The following is a 24,635-nucleotide window of genomic DNA, read 5'->3' as shown; positions in this document are numbered from 1 at the left end:
AATGTTTAAACAAGAATGAAATTTTTAGAAAGATAACGTGTTATCATGTTGTAGGACTAATTACTCTTAGTGTGTATTGTACAAATTTTGGGTATCCATTTCAAATTTTGGGCGATTCTATCAATTTATACTTGCAAAGCTAGGTTAGAATTGTGATCTGTTTCTATGCATACACGAACATTATTCTGAACTCCAAAACATTTACCAACAGTTGTAGCCTCATGAATCTAGTATTGTATGTGCTTGCTTGATTAATACAAGTACTTTTTTTTTTAAAATTGTTTTTCAAGTGTTTGGTTACTCTAGGAAAAAAAAAACTACTGGGTAAAAAAGACTTTCACAAACTCTAGTTGCAATCTAACGGGGTGCATACAAAGCAAGTTTAAATCCCACAAAGAGAAGGCCCATTCATTTTTCATAATTTGCCACATAACTTGTCGTTTTTCATCATCATTTTAGAGGCTGAAATTATTTTTATATTTGAGTGAAAAAACAAGTTGTTTTTGTACTGTAAAATCTATTTTAATTTCTATATTTTAATTTGTACAATCAAAGATTTATACTAATTCATATTTATATAGATACTTAAATGTAAATGATCCCATTAAGATAACAATTGTGTTGGGTAGGACCATTTTTGTATCTCTTAGTCTTAGGCATGAAGAGAATTGTTTTTCCCACTTACAACCTAAATGGACCATAGTTTTTTCTTATTATTATTTCATGAAACAAATGAATTCAGTTTCAAATTATATTTTTGAATAAAATTTGACATAATATCTTTTTCTTAATTAATTAAACTAGAGATTGCACACACAAATACAGTTTTATTATACTTTATATAATCAATTTCCACATTTTATATTTTTCCATTTCTTCAACTTAGGGTGATTTTTTCCATCATTAAAATTACCCCGCTATTGCAATATGAATCATCACCCATTTAATACCCATGTGACCTTCATTTTCTAATATACTTTTTTCCTTATCTAATCCCCCTTTGCTTATTTTCTTGTAGTCACCATGGTTAGAAAAAAATTAAAGAATCTTCTAACTTTTTGTTTGCTATATTTCTTTCTGTTCTTATAGCAATTAATGGATCTTATTCTACTAATTAATCTGTTAGTCATTTTCTATGCACGCAACATGATCACATGCATTTCATGAAAATTTTACAAGTGGCAATCAAAGTTTTTAATGAATATGAGCATATTTCTTTTGCTTCTAGCAAGTGAAGCATGCATAAACTACACTTAGAGTTTGAGAGCCATCTTTGAGTTTTCAAAGTTTATGCTCAAAGTTACTTTAGAAATGATTAATAGACATGTATTATTTCAACTTATATTGGTTTTAAAGAATATGTATATAAAAAATTATGTTGAGTTTTCTTTCCCTTTTTTTTAAAAAAAAAAAATGTACATAAGTTTAAACCTATGTTTTAAGATCTATCCTCTCAAATACTACCTAAAACTTTTATTTTATAAACTCGTACCTATACAAGCCTTCAGCGGAAAATTTTAGCGTAGCACATTCAATAACTAAACTCGAAAGTTTTCAGAATATAATCCTTAAAAGGGTAGGTAAAGAATAATACAAAAATATTATCACGTCTGCATTGATAATCTTATAATATCATAAGAATTACAAAATAAGAAGATTTTATGCCATCAAGGTTCACATGCTTAATATCTCATCATTCGCAGTTGGTTAATTGTTAGATTTAAACTAGTTTTTTGGCATTATACAATGTATATCTTGATCTTTTCATGATGGACATCATTAATTGTTGTAGCTATAATCTCAATTGACTAGCATTTATGATATCCATATATATTATGGTATGAATTAGCGTGAAGGCAATGCATTGTATAAAAGTAGTTAAATGACAATGAAAACAAAAAAAAATCAAATCAAATTAGATAATTAATATAGTAGATTGGTTTATATTTTTAAATGTCTAATAAATAGTTTATTTTCCAAATTGAACTACTAAAATACATGCTTGTGTTAAACGTCAACTGCATGGCTGATGCAGTACATTGTGAATTGCATACTGGTAATGGAATTAAGTTCTCGCATGCTCAAACTCACTGATATCTGCATGATGCGTATTATTGTGATTTGTTTGCTTGAATCTATCAAGTTTTAGTGTATGAATTTTTTGGGAAATGTTCAATTTACAGACGGCATGCTGCCAAAATTTCGTTAAAGTTTGTCCATAATAAAACTATGTACAAAGAAATATATGCATGATCAGTTAAAACTTAAAGTCATTCTAACTCGCGTCTCTCACGTTTTGAAATTTGTAAGAAAAGAGACAATCTTAGGCTTATAATTGAAAATAAAAAAGACTTGGCTAAGAACAACAATCATAAGTGTACAATGAAAGGTCAAAAACTAAATGGTAGATGAAGTAAAATGTCAAATTAATTACTGTCATTTCATGTATTCATTGAAGTTTCGACCCGTCCAAGAACGATTACTATACCTTCATTCCTAATCGTATATGTGAGACAAATCAATTGTTATATTTCAATTGATTATTAGTCATACTATGTTGACTAATAATCACTTCAACATGTTAATTATTTGTTTCAATTATGATTAGTAATGTTTGTATTTCAACCATTCTTGGATTGTCTAATGTGGACAGTTCAGGAAGTTGTATTTACATTGTTGTCATCGTTCACACTTTATCTATTGTCATTATATATTTTCAGCGCGTCTCTACTTGTGTTCTCTGGGTGCATAGTGGGGTGTCGTGACAATTTGTTAATGATGGAAAACTAGAAAAATTTTCACTTCCCCCATCTCGTGTACTTGGAGAGCCATGGGGAGATACTGCCGAAATTTATAATGACTATGACGAAGGAATTTGAGCGATTGATAGCAATGTAAATGCAACATTCCTAAATGGGATAGGATTCGTATCCTTTAGAGTATGATGGTTGATTATAGGATTCACGATGCAAGCATGATAAACATTATGAGAATATAATGAACACCATTTACTTGAACATATTATAGGGTAATTAATGAACATAGATAAGAGTTGGATGAACGCTCGGGGTAGGTTTTTTCCAGAATACGTGAAAGGGGTACATGATTTCATAGAGTTTGCGCGTCCTCATGCAGAAAAATCTAGTAGAATAAGGTGCCCTTGTAAGAAATGTCAGAACGTAACATTCAAACACATTGATTTGGTCTACTCACATTTGTTAGACTTTGGAATGGAGAAAAGGTACACAAGATGGGTGTTCCACGGTGAAGATTACACAATTCAGAGCGATAATGATGACGATGAAGATAAGGGGGCAAATATAGTAGGTGGTGATACACGTTCGGAAGGGTGAATCGAAATGTTAGGTGACTTGCAAATGGGGATTGCAGTGGACATGGGTGATGTCAGTGTGTTGCGTACTGGTGATGAAACTACTTCAGCAGGTACCATACCTTGCAATCCTAGTACATTGAATCGACTTGGTAAACCATTTTCTAATCTCATAAGGGATGCACGGGTACCCTATATCCAAACTGTAAATAGTTCTCAAAATTAGAGTTTATGATAAAGTTGCTTCATGCAAGGACAATGCATGGGTTATCTCAGAGCGCATTCAACATGCATTTAAGCCTCATTAAGGCAGCACTGCCTGATGGTGAAACACTTCCCAACTCTTTTTATGAGGCGAAGACATACATGCATGAATTAGGTCTCCGTTACACTCTAATACATGCGTGTAGGTATGATTGTGCACTCTTTTATGGTGAACATGAAAATGCGAACGAGTGCCCATAATGTTGTGAACCGAGGTATACAACTGATCAGAAGAAGGGTAAAAAGACCCCCAAAAAAGTTTTGCGATATTGTCCATTAATCCTGCGGCTGCAACAATTGTATATATGCAAAAAGACTGCTATAGATATGAGATGGCATCAAGAGAAACATCTTCAAGATGGAAAAAACCTTAGCCATCCAGCGGACTTCGAAGCTTGGGCCGAATTTGATAAAATGCATTCGTGGTTTGCTAGTGATCCTCGCAACATCAGAATTGACCTTGCTTCAGATGGGTTCAATCCTTTCAGTAACATGACCAACCCATATAGCATGTGGCCAGTTATGATGATGTCATACAATATGCCGACATGGCGATGTATGAAAGAACCTTTCATTTATATGTCTCTATTGATTTCCAGACCGAGAGCACCTGGTAATGATATTGATGTTTACCTGCGTCCATTAATTCACTAGTTGAAACAATTATGAGAAAAAGAAGTGGAGACATTTGATGTGGAAACCGAGACAACATTTTGGTCTCAGATGCATACTGCAATCTTATGGACAAAAAATGATTTCCCCGCATACGGCAACCTATCAGGTTGGAGTGCAAAAGGTTACTTAGCATGCCCAGTATGTAATAAGGATGTTGGGTCCTTATCCTTGAAGCATGGCCGCAAGTTGTGCTTTATGTGTCATCGACGTTTTCTACAAACTGGACATCCTTGGAGGATTCTTGGAGTCAAAAGCTTCAATGGGAAACCTGAACGAAGGTCGCTGCCAAAGCGGCTAAGTGGAGAAGAGATATTAAACCAGCTAAGGTTGATCGGAGATGTGAAATTTTGGAAACCACCGACCAACAGAAAAATAAAATGCGATGAGTGGGAGTTGAATTGGACAAAGAGAAGCATCTTCTACGAGTTGCCATACTAGAAAGATCTTCTACTACACCATAACTTGAATGTCATGCACATCCAAAATAATATTTGTGAGAATGTCATTGGTACATTCCTTGATATAAATGGAAAGACAAAGGACACTGCAAATGCTCGCCGAGATATGGAAGACATAGGAATATGACCTGAGCTGCGCCTGTTTCGTGATGGGGAAAAAATTCTCATGTCATCAGCTTGTTATAAATTTTAGAATGATGAGAAGAATAAATTCTTCGAATGGTTGAAATAAGTGAAGTTCCCCGATGGATATGTATCGAACATAGCTCAATGCATAAACATGAAGGAAGGGAAGATGTTAAGAATGAAAAGTCATAACTGTCACGTCCTTCTACAATGGGTTCTACCCATTTTCCTTCATAGACACTTGGCTGAAGATGTTTGCTTGGTGCTGATTGAGCTAGGATTCTTTTTTTGACAGTTGTGCTCAAAAAAATTGAGCGTAAACGTACTTGAATGATTAGCGGATGACATTATGATCATACTATGCAAGCTAGAGAAAATTTTTCCACCAGAATTCTTCGATGTGATGGTCCACCTAGCTGTCTATTTACTAAGGGAGGCCATAATTGGAGGACCAGTTCAATATCGTTGGATGTATCCTATTGAGAGGAAAAGTATAAAGTCCTTGTATAATGGTCACGTGATTTCCTTATTTTTTATTTATTTATTTATTGTGTCTACAAGTCTTTAATGCTATATCAAATGCACAGGTTCTTGTCCACTTTGAAGGGGTATGTGCGCAATAAGACACTGCCGAAGGTTCAATCATTGAGGCGTACATTGACAGTGAATGTCTTGCATTTTGCTCAATGTATCTACATGATATTGACACAATGTTCACTCATGATGAGCGAAATGCAGACGTTTATGCTATTAATTCCAAAGATGAAGAACCTAGGAGTTTTATAGTTCAAGAAAATGTTTGGCCTCTCAGTGCACGATTTTATGATTTCATTGATATGGACGACCTAGAAAAGGCTCATTTTTATGTCCTCAACAATTGTGATGAAAATGTTGCATATATCGAGTACGTTGTTCCAAACTCCTTACTTTGCATTGTATTTACATATGCATAATTATATACTTACTTAACATTAACATGTACTACTGTTGCATATAGCGAACATAAAACTGAACTCCTAACCCAAAATGAATGGAATGTTGACGAAAGACATAAGAAAGAATTTATCAACTGGTTTGGGAGTTGTGTAAGTAACAAAAACTGCGTGAGTGAGAAGCAATGTATGTTTTCACTATTGACGGTTTTTTCTTCTAAACTCTTGTTTATTTAATAGATGAAAGTCATGTTTGACAATAAGGAACCAACGGCAAGTAAAGATTTGTACACATTGGCATGTGGCCCCGATCAATGAGTTAACCGCTACAGTGGTTGCATTGTTAACGAGTTACAATTTCATACAAAGTCCCTTGAACTGCATAGAAGAACCCAAAATTGTGGGGTTGAGGTGCTAGGCACAGAAGGAGATGAAGAAATTGACTACTTTGGTGTGTTGGATGACATTACAGAGCTTAGCTATGGAGCAAACAGAGTCGTCCACCTGTTTATGTGTACCTGGTGGGACATCAGCAATAAAAATACTTTGATAAACACCGATGCCTACTTCACTAGTGTCAATTTTAGCAAAACCTAGTATCAAAATGACCCTTTCGTGCTTGCGATGCAGGCAGAACAAGTGTTTTACTTTAAAAACACCAAATTGAAGGGTGAATGGCATGTGGCCCAAAAGATTCCTCCCCGACGTTTGTATGTTACTGCAGAATTTGCAGATAGTGAGATGAGTGCCAGTGAGACTACATTCCAAGAAGATGAGCCATCTGTCCACACAGCAGTGCAATATGCTACATATGTTGTCGAAGAAGGCGCTGATCCTATACCATTGCATAAGGATGGTGCCAGGGCAAAACACGTAGGGATGGCTGACATTACAATTGAACCTTTTGTAGACGTTCACTTCATCGACAATGAGGAAACTGATGGGGAAGATGAAACAGGGGTCGAGTACAGTAGTGAAAAGGAAGACACTTTTGAAAGTGAGGATGATACCAATATTGAGGACGTATAGAGGGTTTAGGGTTTAGGGTTTATGGTTTAGGATTTAGTCATGTAAGCATGTTATTTTTGTCACTATGAATCTGATATGTGTAAATAACTTAAAAATAGATCTATGTTACATCCATCTAATATTCGTACTTCTTATATTTACTTGTCTATTAATTTGCAGATATGGCACCAGGAGGCCGACATTGGAGAAATCCTTTCAGGCACACGAGTACATACCATGAGGATGATCACATCGCATGAGGATGATCTGACATCCTCTAGACTGGTGAACCCCGTCTATCCTGATGCGGCGGCACCATTGTCTGGGCCATCGGAACCTTGGCCAGACATGGATACCACTTATGCTACTGACACGCAAGGTGAGTTGTCGACCATCATAAGCAGTGTTGGTATGGATATGATTAATTTATTTACATATCAACTGTTGATGATAGTTATTCACGTGTATGATTATAATGTTGTTCTTAAATTAACTCTACTTTCAGCATCTACGTCCACGGTTAGGTTAGGTAGTGGTGCAACAAAGAACATCTCGCTGAAGAAGCATCTAGATAGGAGTAAACAACGGATTCGGATCGACATTCCTCCAGGATACACTGCCCCGCTGAACAATTGGTGCACCGCATGGATGAGGGAGCTCGGCATTATATACCGACAGTATGCTCCAGTCACCGCATTCAGCTGGCCACAGGTGACTCAGGAGCAGTGTATGGTTCTTTACATGCATATTTTGGTAAGTTCCCAAACCCTATAAAGTTGTTTTGAATTTAAATGTTTTTTTGCTTTTAATACACTATCCAATTAACAATTGTCTAACATTGTAATTGTATTACCTATATATGCAGAAGGAGTTTGATATGGACATCCTCGAGGATGACCATGTGAGGAGGGCGATCAACGTCCAATTGTGTAATAAATTTAAGAGCTATCGTTCGAAAATGTGCTCCCATTTTTGAGTGATGGGAGATGAAGGAGAAGCGCGGCCATACGATAAGATATCCCAAGAAAATTAGGATGTGGTGTGTTGCCCTTTCCGTGACCCGCACTATTAGGTGATGTGTTTGTATTATAATCACTAATTTTTCACAATGATGTCGCTAATATGTCATCATTACATCTTTCTTGTAGGCCATATGTGAAAAAAATGCTGCGAACTGTAGCAAACTCCCTACGATGCATTGCGGTGGATCAAGCCTATTCATAAATCATCGCCAAATAATTACTATATATAAAATTATTAGACCATTACATGACATAATACTAATGATGTCTTATATGATAATGTAGCGTGATCCCGAGACTAGCGCAGAGGAGCCGCTGTCGGATCTGTATCAGAGAATACACCAACGGCGATCAGGGGAGTGGTGCAAGGGTGCGTAGGACAGACATGTAAGTGAAGTAAAAGATTTAGTTTATTACTTTATTCAAAACATCAAAGTTGTAGTCTTACTTATTCCTTTTTATCATTTTTATGATTGAAATTAGGCACGGATGGTCGAGCTGAGGGATGCACTTGCTTCAGAGGGGAGTCAGCACATGACAGATTTCGAGACCACTTCCCAGGTGCTTGGGCAACGAGCGGGGGGCTGGGAGAAAGTTCTTGGAAATGGTTACATTGCCCCAACAGCATCATCATCCATGGGTGTGGTGGTTCATGCAGAGATAGAACGACAGTGTCAAGAGGGCGAGTATGATAAGCAGGAGATGGCTCAACAGATGCAGATGATCGCTATGGAGAACGTGGAATTGAGATCGAAGGTCTCTAGCTTTCAAGCCCAAATGCAGGCCATGATGGATAGGCAAGTGCAGTTAGAGGAAAGGATGTGCCAATCTGGACCAGATGATGCGGGTGGCTCCTCTAATTAATTATAAGGTATTATAATCATAAATTGAGTTTCATGTTAAATCATGCTAGTCTAGAATGCCTCCTGCATGGCGGATGCAGTTGATGTGTATTGCATGCTGGTAGTGGATATAGGTTCTCATGTGCCTTCAACTTCTTATAAATGATCTATTTGAACCTATCATGTGTAGGTTTTGTGGGAAAACGTCCAATTTACAGACTACAAGCTGTCGAAATTGTGTTAAAATTTTCCCAAAGAAAAAGAAAAGATAGGCTTAGTTTAATGTTAAAATATATTTGAAAGGATGAGTGAAACTTAGGAGTCAAAATAAATGAGGCAATGCAGACTTAGTTCATTTAGAACAGACATTCATTTATATGTTTTTGGTCCGGTAAGCTTAAAGCATTCATTGTCGTGCCGAAATCATTGAAAATATTATATACACTTGGCTAAGGATTTGAAAATTTGAAAAAGGCATACGTTGAATATATACATAACTCACAGAGACCATCACTTTCATAATTATTTAAATTAAATGCTCTCATCATCTCATAACGTTCATGTCCAAATGCTTGGATGAATAAAAATACTACACTGAACCCAATACTATCCACCGTTCTCTGCTATTTATATCTGAATTTAAAATATGGTTACATGTATTACTGTCGTGAATATGCTACATGATTGCATGCTAGTTTAAAATGCCTCCTGCATGGTGGATGTAGTTGATGTGTATTGCGTGCTGGTAGTGGATATAGACTCTCGTGTGCCTTCAACTTCTTATAAATGATTTATTTGAACCTATCAGGTGCACGTTTTGTGGGAAAACGTCCAATTTACAGATGGAATGCTGCTAAAATTGCGTTAAAATTTTCCCAAACAAAAAGAAAAGATAGGCTTAGTTTAATGTTAAAGTATTTTTGAAAGGATAAGTGAAACTTAGGAATCATAATAAATGAGGAATTGTAGACTTAGTTCATTTAGAACAGACATTCATTTATATGTTTTTGGTTCGGTAAGCTTAAAGCATTCATTGCCATGCCGAAATCATTCAAAATATTATATACACTTGGCTGAGGATTTGAAAATTTGAAAAAGGCATACGTTGAATATATACATAACTCATAGGGAGCATCACTTTCATAATTATTTAAATTAAATGCTCTCATCATCTCATAACGTTCATGTCCAAATACCTGGATGAATAACAATACTACAATGAACCCAATACTATCCATTGTTCTCTACTATTTATATTTTGAATTTAAGATATGGTTACATGTATTACTGTCGTGAATATGCTACATGATTGCATGCTAGTCTAGAATGCCTCCTACATAGCGGATGCAGTTGATGTGTATTGCATGCTGGCAATGGATATAGTTTCTCGTGTGCCTTCAACTTCTTATAAATGATCTATTTGAACCTATCAGGTACAGGTTTTGTGGGAAAACGTCCAATTTACAAATGGCATGCTGCCAAAATTACGTTAAAATTTTTCCAAACAAAAAGAAAAGATAGGCTTAGTTTAATGTTAAAATATTTTTGAAAGGATGAGTAAGAAACTTAAAAATCATAATAAATGAGGCAATGTAGACTTAGTTCATTTAGAACAGACATTCATTTATATGTTTTTGGTCCGTTAAGCTTAAAGCATTCATTGTCATGCCGAAATCATTGAAAATATTATATACACTTGGATGAGGATTTAAAAATTTGAAAAAGGCATACATTGAATATATACACAACTCACAGAGAGCGTCACTTTCATAATTATTTAAATTAAATGCTCTCATCATCTCATAACGTTCATGTCCAAATGCCTAGATGAATAACAACACTACACCGAACCCAATACAATCCACTGTTCTTTGCTATTTTATATTCTGAATTTAAGATATGGTTATATGTATTATTGTCGTGAATATACTACATGATTGCATGCTAGTCTAGAATGTCTCCTGCATGGTGGATGCAGTTGATGTGTATTGCATGATGGTAGTGGATATAGGTTCTTGTGTGCCTTCAATATCTTATAAATGATCTATTTGAACCTATCAGGTGCAGGTTTTATGGCAAAACGTCCAATTTGCAGACAGCATGCTGCCGAAATTGCGTTAACATTTTTTCAAAAAAAAAAAAAAAAAGATAGGCTTAGTTTAATGTTAAAATATTTTTGAAAGGATGAGTAAAAACATTTGCCATGTCCAAGCAAAAAAAAAATTGCCATAATCTAGTGGCTTTTCAACTATTAAATGAACACTATAAATCCTTTAGACTATCTTTAGTTTGCAGAATGCTTATTCCTAGGAATAGAGATAGTTGTAATAGATGAACTTGATAATTTCTATTAAAAATGTATTATAATGCACAAGTGAAAATTTATAATTTCTTATCAATCATAGTAAAGAGTAGACAAGGAATGACTATAATTTCATCATAGATATACCTTCCATATTCCATGTTGAGTGGAAGAATGATGAATAAATATGAAATGACTATTATCTCTATTCCTAGATATCTTCTTGTATTCCATCATATTCGTAGGAATAGCTATTCAGTGAACCAACAAAACCTCAATCTATCTGGTGAACTTTTATGAGGCATCTCACTCATCATCTGATGTCAATTGTTCTCATGTGGTGAGGTGCCCTATTTTTGTTAGTTAATTGTGGTCACCTTGTGAAAGTAGCTTGGGCTTGTTTAGTTGTCAAAAACAATTTTTCATTTTTCATTTCTAGATTTAAAATAACCAAAATATAACCTTGTTTTGAATTAATATATTTGTCTTCAAAATAGGGAAATGTGCTGACATTCTTTATTTCATTATATTTTGAAAATAGAAAACAAAAATTATTTTCCAATACTAAACTAGCTATTACATTTTCTGATACTCAACAATGAGGGGGTATCTTTTGCATGGAAAATTTGTCAAGCATCAATTTATACTACTGAATATTGCTGTCTTTGTTTTGATTTTTCTTTTATGTTGGGCATCTTGGCTTAATGCATTGGTTAAATGGTTTTGCAGATATATTTTAGAGGGGAAAGAGCTGGAACTCTACATGAAGAAGATCCAGAGGAATAGGGAAAGAAGGGAAATGGGGTAGGTGCTGCCTAAAGTTTTGTTGCCTAGAGATCGTTTTCATTTTTCTCAATCCCATATCTCATTTTAGGCATTGGACTCTCAAAAAATTTCCATATGAATTTGTTTGTTTATCTAAACTTTGTTTCTTGTGTTACTGTTCAATGCCTCATTAGAATATATCAGACAGCATTGTCTTTTATAGTTTTAATTTTTATTTGAACAAATGGAGTTTTTGTATGTTAATTTGAATTTGTACTAGTATTTGTATTTAAATTTTGAATATTTTTAAATAATTTTTGTTATCTGAACATATATTATTTCTTCATTTTAATTGAATTTGTATGAAATTTTGAATGGCTTCAGTTTATGTATTTGAAAATGTAATTATAGATTTTTATATAAGAATTCATAATTAAAAAAATTAGTATTAAAAGGTTTTTTTTATTTTTCTAATTATTAGTGAAGGATTCAAATTCGTCACTAATACCTTACTATTAGTGACGAATTTGAATCCTTCACAAATAACTTACTTTTAGTAACGAATTTCGAATAGTTCAATAATACAATGCTAGTAGTGACGAATTTTTAATTCGTCCCTAATACCGCTGCTATTAGTGACGAATTTTTAATTCAACACTAATACCATACTAGTAGTAACGAATTTCTAAGTCGTCACTAATACTCTACTAGTAGTGATGAATTTCTAATTCGTCACTAATACTCTTCTAACAGTGACAAATTTCTATTTCATCACTAATACCCTTACTATTAGTGATGAATTTGAGTTGAGCCGTTCTATACTATATAGTGATGGTGTTAGGGTTTTAGTGATGGATTATATCCATTATTAATATTCCATTATAAGTGATGAAAGTTATATTCATCACTAAAAGTTAGTAGTAACGGCACATATAGCAACTATTTGAAAACCGTCACTGATACCTTGATTTTTTGTAGTGCTCCTCTTTCTCATATTCAATTCCTTCTATGTGAAGAAGTACTTTAAACTTTTATGATCAGAAAATATTTCGTATCTCTCTCCATACAGATAATGCCTCCAAATTTTCAGTGCATAAACCACCGCTACTAACTCCAGATCATGGGTGGGATAATTCTTTTCAGATTCTTTCAAGTGTTTGGAGACATACGCAACAACTCTCTCCTGCTGCATCAAAACACATCCGAGCCCCTTCAGGGACACATCACTGTTGATTACATATCCACCCTCTCCTAATGGAATAGTCAATACTAGTCCAGTGACGAGCCGCTGCTTCAATTCTTGGAAGTTCTGCTCACAATCATGATCCATTGAAACCTAGCACTCTTCCTGGTTAGTCGCGTTAGAGGCCTTGATAGCCTAGAGAATACCTCTACGAATCAGCGATAATATCTTGTCGGTCCCAAGAAACTTCTGATCTCCTAGATGTTTCTTAGTCCAATTCACCACAACCTCTATCTTGCTAAGATTTACTAAAATTCCATCCCTAGATATGACATGCCCAAGGAATGCAACTTTCTCTAACCAGAATTCACACTTCTTGAATTTGGCATACAATTTCCTTTCCCTGAGTATCTGAAGTACCAGCCTTAAATCTGTATCACGCTCATTGAAACTCCTCGAATAGACTAGTATATCATCAATGAAAACTACTACGAACTTTTATAAGTACTAATAGAAAACTTTGTTCATCAAATCCATGAATACAGCAGGAGCATTCGTTAGCCCAAATGGCATGACCAAAAACTCATAGTGGCCATACTGGGTTCGAAACATTGTCTTAGAGATATCCTCTATCTTGACCTTCACCTAATGATACCCAGACCATAGATCAATCTTTGAATAAACTCGTACACCCTAGAGCTGATCAAACAATTCATCTATATAGGGAAGAGGATACTTATTCTTAACAGTTATTTTATTTATTTCTTTGTAATTTATACACATCATCATTGTTCCGTCTTTCTTCTTTATAAATAGAACTAGACCTCCTCATGGCGACACACTTGGTTTAATAAAACCTTTATCTAATAAATCTTAGAGCTGATCTTTTAATTCTCTCAACTCTGATGGGACCATTCTGTAGGGAGTTTTAGAAATTGGTGTTGTCCCTGGAAGTAAATCAATGGCAAAATCAACTTCGCGGTTGAGTGGAAATCTAGGTAGCTCCTTTTGAAAGACATCTGGAAATTCCTTTACGACTAAAGTATTGGTAAACTTCAATTCTTTCTCTGACACTTCTTTAATACAGGCTACATACCCCTGACATCCATCCAGGAGTAGTCTCCTCGCCTAAAGGGTTGACATCAACTATGGCGTGGAATGCACGTGCAACCCCACGAATTTGAATTCCTACTCTCCACGAGGTCTGAATATTACTTCTTTCTTATGACAGTCAATTCTGGCATAATTAGTAGCTAACCAATCCATGTCCAAAATCATATCAAATCCATGCATGTCTAAAATTGTTAGGTTAGCTGGTAATACTCTCCCTTGATATCTACTGGATAGCCTCTAAGCACCCTTTGAAACCTCAGTACTAACTTGTTGGTGTGGCCACCAACAACTCGGTGTCCAATAGTTGAGTTCCAACCTCACATAATTTCACGCACCCCATGGACACAAACGAGTGTATGACCCCTGAATTAAATAATATAATAACTTTAATTGGAAACATATTTATCATACCTGTCACCACATTGCTAGCTAGGGGTGTACAAAATTTACCGAAAAATTGAGAACTGGACTGAAACCAAACCGTTTGAAGCTTCGGTTCGATTTTTTGGTTTCGATCTTCAATTTTGGTTTTGAATTTATAAAAAATAGTTTTCGATTTTGGTTTCAGTTTCACTCAAAAGCTGAACCGTAAAAACTGAAAACTGATTATAATTTTAAAATAATTATTTTAAATACAACATATATATGTCCCGTGGAATATATTATTTTTTTAATTTGAATTGTTGTGTCTTCTTGTACTTTCTCAAGGAGTGAGGAAGGATTTTATATAGGAGGCATGAGATTCATGCTTCCCATTTTGGCATGTGGGATGAGTTTGCTGCCAGATGGCTTATTGGTCTGCGAACTTGTCACTTTCCTATTGGGAAGAATACTGAAGAGACACTCAACCCTTCTGGTCTTGGAATCCTGGTAACTACCGACTGCCACGCCCTCTGACGCTCACGCCCACACCAACGCCAAGTCACCCACACCTTTCGTCCTCATAACACCTCCTACCTTCTCCTAAGTCCCACCCCATGCCAATGCAGCGACACTCACGCCCACGCCAGTCGCCAACACCTACATCCCCACGTTGATGCAGTCACACAGCAATGTAACTCACGCCCACATTATCTCTGGTGCGAAATGTGAATCATAGGGTTTAGACATGGAGCCGAATACATCATTTTCCTCCCCAGCCATCGCCTTCCCGGAAGCTTTCTTGTGTAGGAACCACCTAACTAGAGAGAAGAATTTGAGATCATTGCCAACTACAACCACTTGATGCTAGCAGTCCCACATCGGTTGGAAATGGGAAGAAAAAAGTTTCCCTACCCTATATATTGTAGTTGGATCTATCTTTCCAGATGTCTCATCCTCTCATGTGTTGGGCTTTTTAGTCAAAGCCTTGGACCAATTAGAATAATAAAGTATGTTGTGGGTTGTGGCCCAACTTGGCTTTAAGTAATGATTTTTTTGTTTGATAGTTTAAAATTTGGTAAAACCGAAATAACTAAACCGAACCATAAAATAAACGATTTGGTTTGGTCTGAAACCAATGGTATACGGTTTGGTTGCGGTTTAATAGTTTTAAAAACCAAAAAGTTCGGTTCAGTTGATGATTTTGGCAATAATCAAACCAGACCAAACCGTGTACACCCCTATCGCTAACCGCCTTAGCATCTCCCGACGTCAGTGTGTAAACCCGTGCTTGCGTGGTATTCCTCAACTGGCCTCCTCGGGGCACTTGGATATTACCCCGGAACTATTTGGGAGCAGGAGCAATGCTATACTATGCACGACAGTCTCGTGCTAAATGACTCGATCTACCACAACGATAACAGAAATTTCTCCTAACTTGGCACTCTCTCGTGTGTCTCTTACCACATGTCAGACAAATAGGATAGGTCTGCTCACCCAGAACCTCACGACTCCCAGTCTTCTACCTCTGTCCCCTACTATGTCCACCTCTCCTCCATGGGCCCTTGCTATATCCTGCTTGAAATCCAGGAGGAGTGGGTCTCTTCCTCTAGCCCTGCACCTCAACACCCCTCTGTCTACTCACCTCAACCACAGCTGCTCTATTCACCAACTCGGCGAAATCCTGCACTTTCAACACCGCCACTTGCTTGTAGATGTCTTCCCTCAAACCTCTCTCAAATTTTTTTGCTTTCTTTGCCACATCTGGGACTATGTACGAGACGAAGCAGGACAGTTCAATAAATTTCACTGCATACTACTAACTTGTCAGATGTGCCTATGTCAAGTTTAAGAATTCATCAACTTTAGTTTCTTTGGTGGTGGCGGGGAAATATCTGTCAAAGAATATCTCTTTAAATCGACTCTAAGTCAGAACTACAGGTATCTTTTAGATTTGGTGCGATCTCAAGAGGGGGGAGAATTGGATATTTAAAATTTTTTTCCTAGGTCAACTAGTCTAACAATAGTAATACGCAACCTAGGGTATGTCTATGCAATTATAAATCCAATCATTCACAATAAAACATACACGTGTAGTAAATAAATTGCAGAAATGTAAATTGCACACACGATATGTTATCGAGATTCAGCCAAAGTGCCTACGTCCCCGCCATGGCTCACCAGCACAAGGATTCCACTATAAGGCTCACTTCACGAGTGGAGCGGTACCATATACAACCAAGTCAATAAATGGGGCTGACCTCAACCTACAACTACTCCTTACAAGAATGGTTTACCTAGCTTTCCTAACCGAGTCAATGTCAGTCCGAGACTATTCAACAGGGCTAGTCTCCCTCTTCAAGCCCACGCCTGGAATACAACAAATATAATTTTTTTCATAAATGGAAATATGCTTCTCAACGAGCAGATATGCACCAAAATATAGTCCAAATAATAATGCAAGCATGAATGATAGTAAATATGCTTAGTGTTTAATAATGTGTGCTAAACACTCAATCTAATGTAAATATACAGTCAAGATCTAGAGTGTATTTCCAAGAAAATTTTGAAACACTTAATCAATGTAAATCAATCACCACAAGTTTCAAAGTGTTTCAGAAAGTATATTTAAAATATCACAAACAAGATTTTTCACAACAAAATATCTTAAAGAGATATTTGAAAAATGTAAGCTTGTGAAAAATATTTTTGCACACCAAAAAATACAAGTCCTAATGAGTCTTGCAATGATAATGCAAAGACCCACTTAGCTTTAAGATTTTTCCTAACCGGGGATTTATTAAATAAAATCAAGGGGAAAAATCTTTGCGTAACCCTCAAACGAAAATCAAATGCAATATACCAATGGGGGTTTTTAGCACAATGGAACAATCAATAAACACTCACAGAGATTTGATTTCTCAAGAGAGTTGTAGAATATGAGTGTATGAGGTTTGTATAGCAAAATAGGGCTTAGGGTTTTTCAGAGAATTTTTCTTAATCTCTTTTTGCTAATTATCACTAATCCAAGAAAATGAGCCCCTATATATAGAGAAGGGTTTAATTTTGACCATTGGGTACATAGGGGTAATTATTAAAAATATTTTAAAACTATTTAACAAATTAACCCCGTTTAACCTTTCTTAACTGTGGTAAAAATTAAAACAACTCGAGAGTTTCGGGCACCTGATCCACGGTTTGATCACTCGAATAAACACAACAAAAAAAGTTATTTTTGCAGTTCAAGTGCGTGAGTTTAGGTTAGGTTTGCTGACCAAAGGCAATTTCCATTTTTTCCAAGGTTTGGTCATTTGAACCATAGTTCAGCTTATCAAACTGCCAAGTTCGGTCGCTTGAGGGTAAAATGAATTGTAAGTTCGAGCGCCCGAGGATGATGGAAAAGTGCATGGTACAAGTTCGGTCGACCTTGGATGGTGGAGTTCTTTTTGGATTTGGTCGCCGAAAGCCTAGTCAACTTTTTAACCAATCCACAGTTCGGTTGGCTGAGACAATTTGACTTTCCTGGTTCAGTCACCCGAAGCCTCATGATTTTAACCTAAGGTTCATTTTTTGATTTCAATTTAACCTTTGATAACATGTGAAGTATAGTGGGGCTTTGTGCACTAAATGTGGGAACCTAAGGTCTATCTAAGGTCGTTCTGGGCATATTGTCTTATTATGCATGATGCAGATTATTACAAGTCATATAGTGTTACAGTCCATAATTAATTACAATCCAAAATGAAGAATATAAAAACACAATTATGAATAAGGTACAATATTCTTCAATCTTCTGTAATATCATCATACGCCATCATGATATAGCATTCTTTTCAATTTCATGCGTAGAATGAACCTGCATGCAAGCCTTAGTGCAAATATCAGTACAAAGTGTATTTATTATCTAAAAGCGGGATATGACCAACTAGGTCAACAATCTCCCCTTTTTTTATGAAGACAAATACTTTATACAAAAGTGAGTAAAGCCAAGAAAGGCTCCTCCTAACTATATGCATAAAGAGAATTAAAGCTCAATTAAATTTAACCAGTTAAATTGATTAATGTACCTAATATACCCAAGTTTTCCTCTTCTCCCCCTTTTGGCAACAGAAAAAAGGGCTAAAAATAAAGAATTATAACATGAAGGCAAACAAAGAGTAGCATTCATTTTAGATACAAGATGTAAATTGGGAAGATTTCAGAAATTTCAGCAACATGCCATTTGAAAATAAAGCATTTCCCAAAATAAATTTGTACCTAAGTGAGTTGTTTTGAGTTCAACAATCATATACAACAATTTTACATACAATGAACTCAAATAGTTCAGTATTAATCCACTCAAATCATCAAGTCAAAGACATAATATGATCACCCAACACAAAATAACTGATACCAATTGTTGATCAATATGTTATCTTTAACACCAATTGTTAGAGATTTTTATATTCTCACAAGATATAAATTTTAGGGATCCATGAAGTGAGATACATTTAATCATTTCAGAACCATATATTTTCAAGTGAAGTGGCTCCCCCTTAGATTGTGCATTCTCTTTAATTTTATAACTTGAGCAAAAAACACAAGTGTTTTAAACATTTATGAGCACATGTCATAACAAAAGATTTTCATTTAAGTTCATTTCTGGTAATTTTGACTTCAAAAGAAATCCTCCTTTATAAATTTGATACCAATTACTGTTTTGGGGATACAATTTGCCACAAGATGTTGAATTTAAGTCCAGCAAAGTGATTGAAGAAAAACTAGAATAGGTCATATTGAAAACATTCATAATGAACAAAAAGATGATGTTCTAAAATCATAACCTAAGTTGAAAATGTTCAAATTTATATAACCGTAAGATATGTGTACAATGAATTTGGAAAAATTTTGGCAGCACTTTGTTTAAAAACCCAACTTTTTCCCAAAAACTTCTGCCAATTACAAAGCATTTAAATATATGCACAATCTTTAGATGATTCAAATTGAATTGGGCTAAGTGCAAGGAATTTTAAAATCCGAAAGCAGATTTAGCATGCACATCCATTTTAGAAAACGTTTGAATATTTTAGGAAATTGTCAAACAAAAATCCGGCAGTATGTCATCTGTAAACAGAACATTTTCCATATGAACCTACATAAAAGGATTCACACAAAATAGTATATCATCCAGTTTTGAGCATACAAGAACCTAACAATTCTACTAGCATGCAATACACATAAACTACATCCGCCATGCAAGAGGCATTCAACACAAGCATGCAATCAGGTAGCTCAAAACAAATCAAGTAAAATAAAACTATCCAACAGTTTTTATCAATCAGTGCACTATGGATAGCTATGTACAATTTAGTTCCCATAAAGACATACGTGCATATAATATGATAGAAGATCAGGAGAACCTTTGAATTTGTAACCATAGAAGATGAATGCTCCCCCTGAATTATGCACTTATTCAATTTATGCCTTTTCTTAATTATCTACTTTCTTTAGCTAAGGTTATTAAGATTTTCAATGGATTTAGACAAGGCATGAATGCTTTAGGCTTATTGGACCAAAAAGTCACAGTGAATATTTCTTTAAGTGTACTAAGCCAATATTGCCTCTAATGATATGAATTTCAATATATTTGAGAGGCACAAGTTAGAATGGCTTTCAATTTTAACAGTTTGTGCAAAGGTTTCTTTGAACTATGTATTTTTATTTTAGATAGAAAACTAAACCAATCATTTTAGCCATTTAACTTATTCTGATGAGGTGAAGCTCTAAATGATTTGATGTTAATATTTGAGAGCTTGTAAGGAGTATAAATTAAATACTATTAAGGATTAAAATTTCTATTAAGTTCGAAAAGTATTTATTATGAGCGGACATGATTCAAGATATTTGCATGGAATTGAATATGTCCAACTGCTTAAACAAAGAGCATTAAAGAGTATATGAATTTTTGAACCAATGTTTGGAACGTGTCCTTTAAGATATGATCATGAATTGTGGCAAGGATACAATCCAATGAGAGGATGGATCTTTACCTGATGTGATCGTGGTATGGTAAAGATTTTCTATGGAGAAGATGAACTAAAATTAGAGGATTTTTATGTTTAAAGTTCAATGAAAAATATCTCGTTTTGACAATAAAACTTGAATTCATTAGTGAATGCCTTTAATTTTGATTTCAAGGGGGATGTCTAATAATAAGTACCAAATGAATAAGGAGTTATGATCAATAGTACTTAAGCCTATAGAGATGACAAAAAATTTATTGGGCTTTTAAGGCTTCAAGATGAGTTTAGGATTAGATGATGCTTAAAATATGATTCATTTCCTAAATCTCAATCTTGCACAATGGACATAGTATGCTTAATGTTAGGTTTTCATAATTAAGTATGAGTTAAGCATTTAAAATTAAATAAAGCATTTAAAATTAAATACTAGGAAAACATGCCAACTCCATTTGGAAGTGGATTTTTATTCAAGCAGCCAATATTTTCATATTTCAATCAATGAATATATGCATTAAGTTCATATTGGTTATATACTTGGATTTGCGGATTGGCTTGATTCTTAAATGATCTTAGTGCACCAAGGTAGAATGATTATGCTTAGATTTGACATTTTAGGGATGGACCACTTTGTAGGCCAATAGAAATCACTCCCCCAAAGCCTAGAACTTAAGGAAAGCATTTATGTAATTCCAATTGGAATTTGTTCCTCCTTAAGTTCAAATGAGTTTGCTTTCTTGACAACCCATACCATTTTTCTATCTTTGAGTCTTGATGGGTTAAGACTAGGTGGTACTTTGACTGTCCAGACATGTTTGCATTTTGCACCTTTCCTTTTAAACGGGAAATCAAATTTTATGTGCCCCTTCTTTTTACACAAGACACATATGGTGTGAGTATACATACTGGAGGAGGTACTAGCATAGTGTTTTGATGCTCTTACAAAGTACCCTATGTATAGGTTCTTTCTTTTCTTATTTTTAATCTCATTATAACCTATACCTTCTTCGTCTAAGGTCATTTTTGTGAATCTACAACTTATTAAAGTTGTCGTTGCCTCTAGTGAATGTATAGATTATCTTAGCTTGGTCTTCTACTTTCTTTTCCATATCTTGCATTTTTAAGTTCTTTAGACCTTTGCAAATGTCTTGAAATTTAAAAAATTATTTTGACATGTTGTTTGCTTTACATTCAAGTTCTGCAATGAGAAGATCTTTATTATTATCATTTGAAGTTTGAGATCTTACTACATTTAATTCTTTTTCCAACTTTTCATTCTTGTTCGCTAAATTTTAGATTTTAAAATTATTTTCCCTTTCAATAAAAATTTTTTATTCACACTCTTTCAAAGATGCCTCATACTTGTTTTTCAAAGCAGTATACCTTTTATTAGATTTAACAAGTGACTTATGAATTCTAACGCATTCAATTTGCAATTCTTCATAAGTAGGCATGCTCTCACTATTAGAACTATCACATGATTCACTATCAGACGCATCACTAGAATCATCACATGAATCATTTCCTCGATTACCTACTAAAGCATAAGGAGACGAATTTACCTCATCGTTGCCTAAAGCTATAAAACACCTTTTTTCTCCTTCAAGATCCATAGAGCTTGAGTCACAAGGAGTGATCGCATTTTCTTACATAGTTGCTCCATATCTCTTTTCAAGTTCCTCCTATATCTCCTTAGCACTATTACATGCCATAACCTCACAGAGAATGTTAGAATCTAAAGCATGTAGCAAGGTGTTCATTGTAATGACCTCAATTTCTAAATAAGAAATATAACATAATAAATGAAAAATTTGACCCGAACTCGTGGGTAATGGGGACACCTATCAATCATAGTAGAAACCTAAGCAGCGGCAGACATAAAATCTCATACATCCAACCATGAAACATAATACCAGAGTTTACTACATCATCAATAAACTATATATGTTTACAATCCTCAAAAAAAGTCAAAATAACACCAGGATCATACAACAAAAATCTCCTGATCCTAGTTCACTACTTACCCTACTAGCAAGGAAGCTCAACACACTCAACAGCGGCCACGACCCTCCGGTCACTCGGGGTCTCCTGAAAAATTAATCAAGTTCAGGGGTGAGAAATTTCTCAGTAAGGGAAAATAAACTAAATACAACTGTGTGGCAATATGAATATTTAATGCAATTATACATATACAGTACATTTCATATATCGATAACATTCATCATAACATACTAAATTCTTATGTACTTTCATATTTATTAATAAATCATAACATACATAAAACATCTGTTATAAATGATAATACTGAAAACATACCCAGGATGAATAGCTAGCTAATGTTATGTATTACCCCCCATGACGGGTTGTGCAGCTCGAAGGCATGACCCAACAATGGCTAACCGACCACTGCCGAATCAAATATGTCTATAAGTACGATGAGCCCGTCACACCCTGGTCCAAACTGCCAGGTGGACGTCCACACTCTACTGAAAGCCACATTGACTATTCATCTCCCATCTCCTCGTGGGATGGTTAGCACTAATATGAACGTAGATATCTGATCTACATATAACTACGGTATCGAGCTCCTGAAACTGAACTAAACTAACATCCGAGTTCTGATAACATATAATACATGATATAATAGAGGCCTCGTGCTGTTTATTTTCATAAATACGGCCTCGCGCCGAAATCATAAATACGACCTTGTGCCGAAATCAAACATAAATACGGTCTCACGCTGAAATCATAAATACGGCCTCGTGCCGAAACATAAATACGACCTTGCGCCGAAATCATAAATATGGCCTCGCTCCGAAATCATACATAAATACGACCTCGCGCTGAAATCATTTCAGGTATATACATTTTGAAAATAAATCAATTATCATTTATATTCACCAAAATCATTGTAACATAACACATCTTTTCATAATACCTGAAAGCATACTTTGCTCGTAAAACTTTCATATCATATTACATTTCACATAAAATAATATTTATGTCACACATGTGCTGTATAAAATCATACTTATAATTCTAAAATCATAATTTTTTAACATCTCATATATATATATATATACACGTTTCAACATAATAGAAGTATTTTTTTTCCAAACGTGCATTTATTCCATAATATTCAAATATCGTAAATATTTTTAGGAAATCATTTTGCTCATAAGTAGTATTAATTCGCGTAAAAAGTAACTGCTTTAGTTTATTCCCTTACCTGACTACTGAGAAAGCCCCTAAAAACTCTAGTCTCACACCCATAGGATTTCCTAATCAATACCTTGAAACTGAAAACTCACAGTACTAAACTTCAATATTTCTACATGTACATATAACTATTGGCTTAAAAAGCCTTTACCTCAACTCTGGGATGATTTCCAACTTGCTTTCACCATCGATCCGTTCCGGCAGATTTGGAGAGAACTTCCCTAGGAGCGTCGTGGTGACTTCGGATTGGCAATACGGCATAAATCTGGCCCAAAATCGATGAGAGAGAGGGAGAGGGCCGAAGGGGAGAGAGAGAGGAGAGAGGTTTCTTAATTTGTAAGTTAAAATTCAAATTTTTGTATATATATAGAACTGGATTCGTCGACGAGCCACATCATTTCGTCGACGAATCCTTAATTTCATCGACAAAATTCAGTCGACTTAAAACCCCTCTCGGCATTCCTTCGTCGATGAAATTCAGTCTTCATCTATGAATTTTCTTAAACCTTCGTCAACGAATCCCCTATATTCGTCGACGAATCCCTAATGATTCCCTTCCTCTTTATTATTTAAATTCCATTTTTATTTGGGTCGTCACATTCATGGCATCAAAATTTATCTACATTAAGTTCCTATCATTATCATTTAGCTTAAATTCAAACTTGAGAACATCAACACAATCAATGACTTTTACTGGTATACTATCTCCCTGATCAATAACTTTCTAGAACCTCCAATTTAAACTTTTAACAAATACAGTCATCCTAAATTTCCATATAGCAAAATTTTCACTGCAAAATACTGAAGGGTTCATGACTAACCTTCCCTCACACAAAGGGGATGCACGAACATGAGCCAACATGATCTTTTTACAAACTAACAATTAAGTCTAAGTAACAGGGCTATGATACCAATTGTTAGCTTTGGTGCAATCCCAAGAGGGGGGTGAATTGGATATTTAAAATTTTTTTCCTAGGTCAACCAGTCTAACAATAGTAATACGCAACCTAGGGTCTGTGTTAGAATTGGTGTGATC

Source organism: Malania oleifera, chromosome 2 (genome assembly GCF_029873635.1).
Source record: "Malania oleifera isolate guangnan ecotype guangnan chromosome 2, ASM2987363v1, whole genome shotgun sequence".
In the NCBI taxonomy this organism is placed as follows: domain Eukaryota; kingdom Viridiplantae; phylum Streptophyta; class Magnoliopsida; order Santalales; family Ximeniaceae; genus Malania; species Malania oleifera.
The sequence above is the reverse complement of the archived record's forward strand: the minus strand, read 5'-3'. Positions refer to the sequence as shown.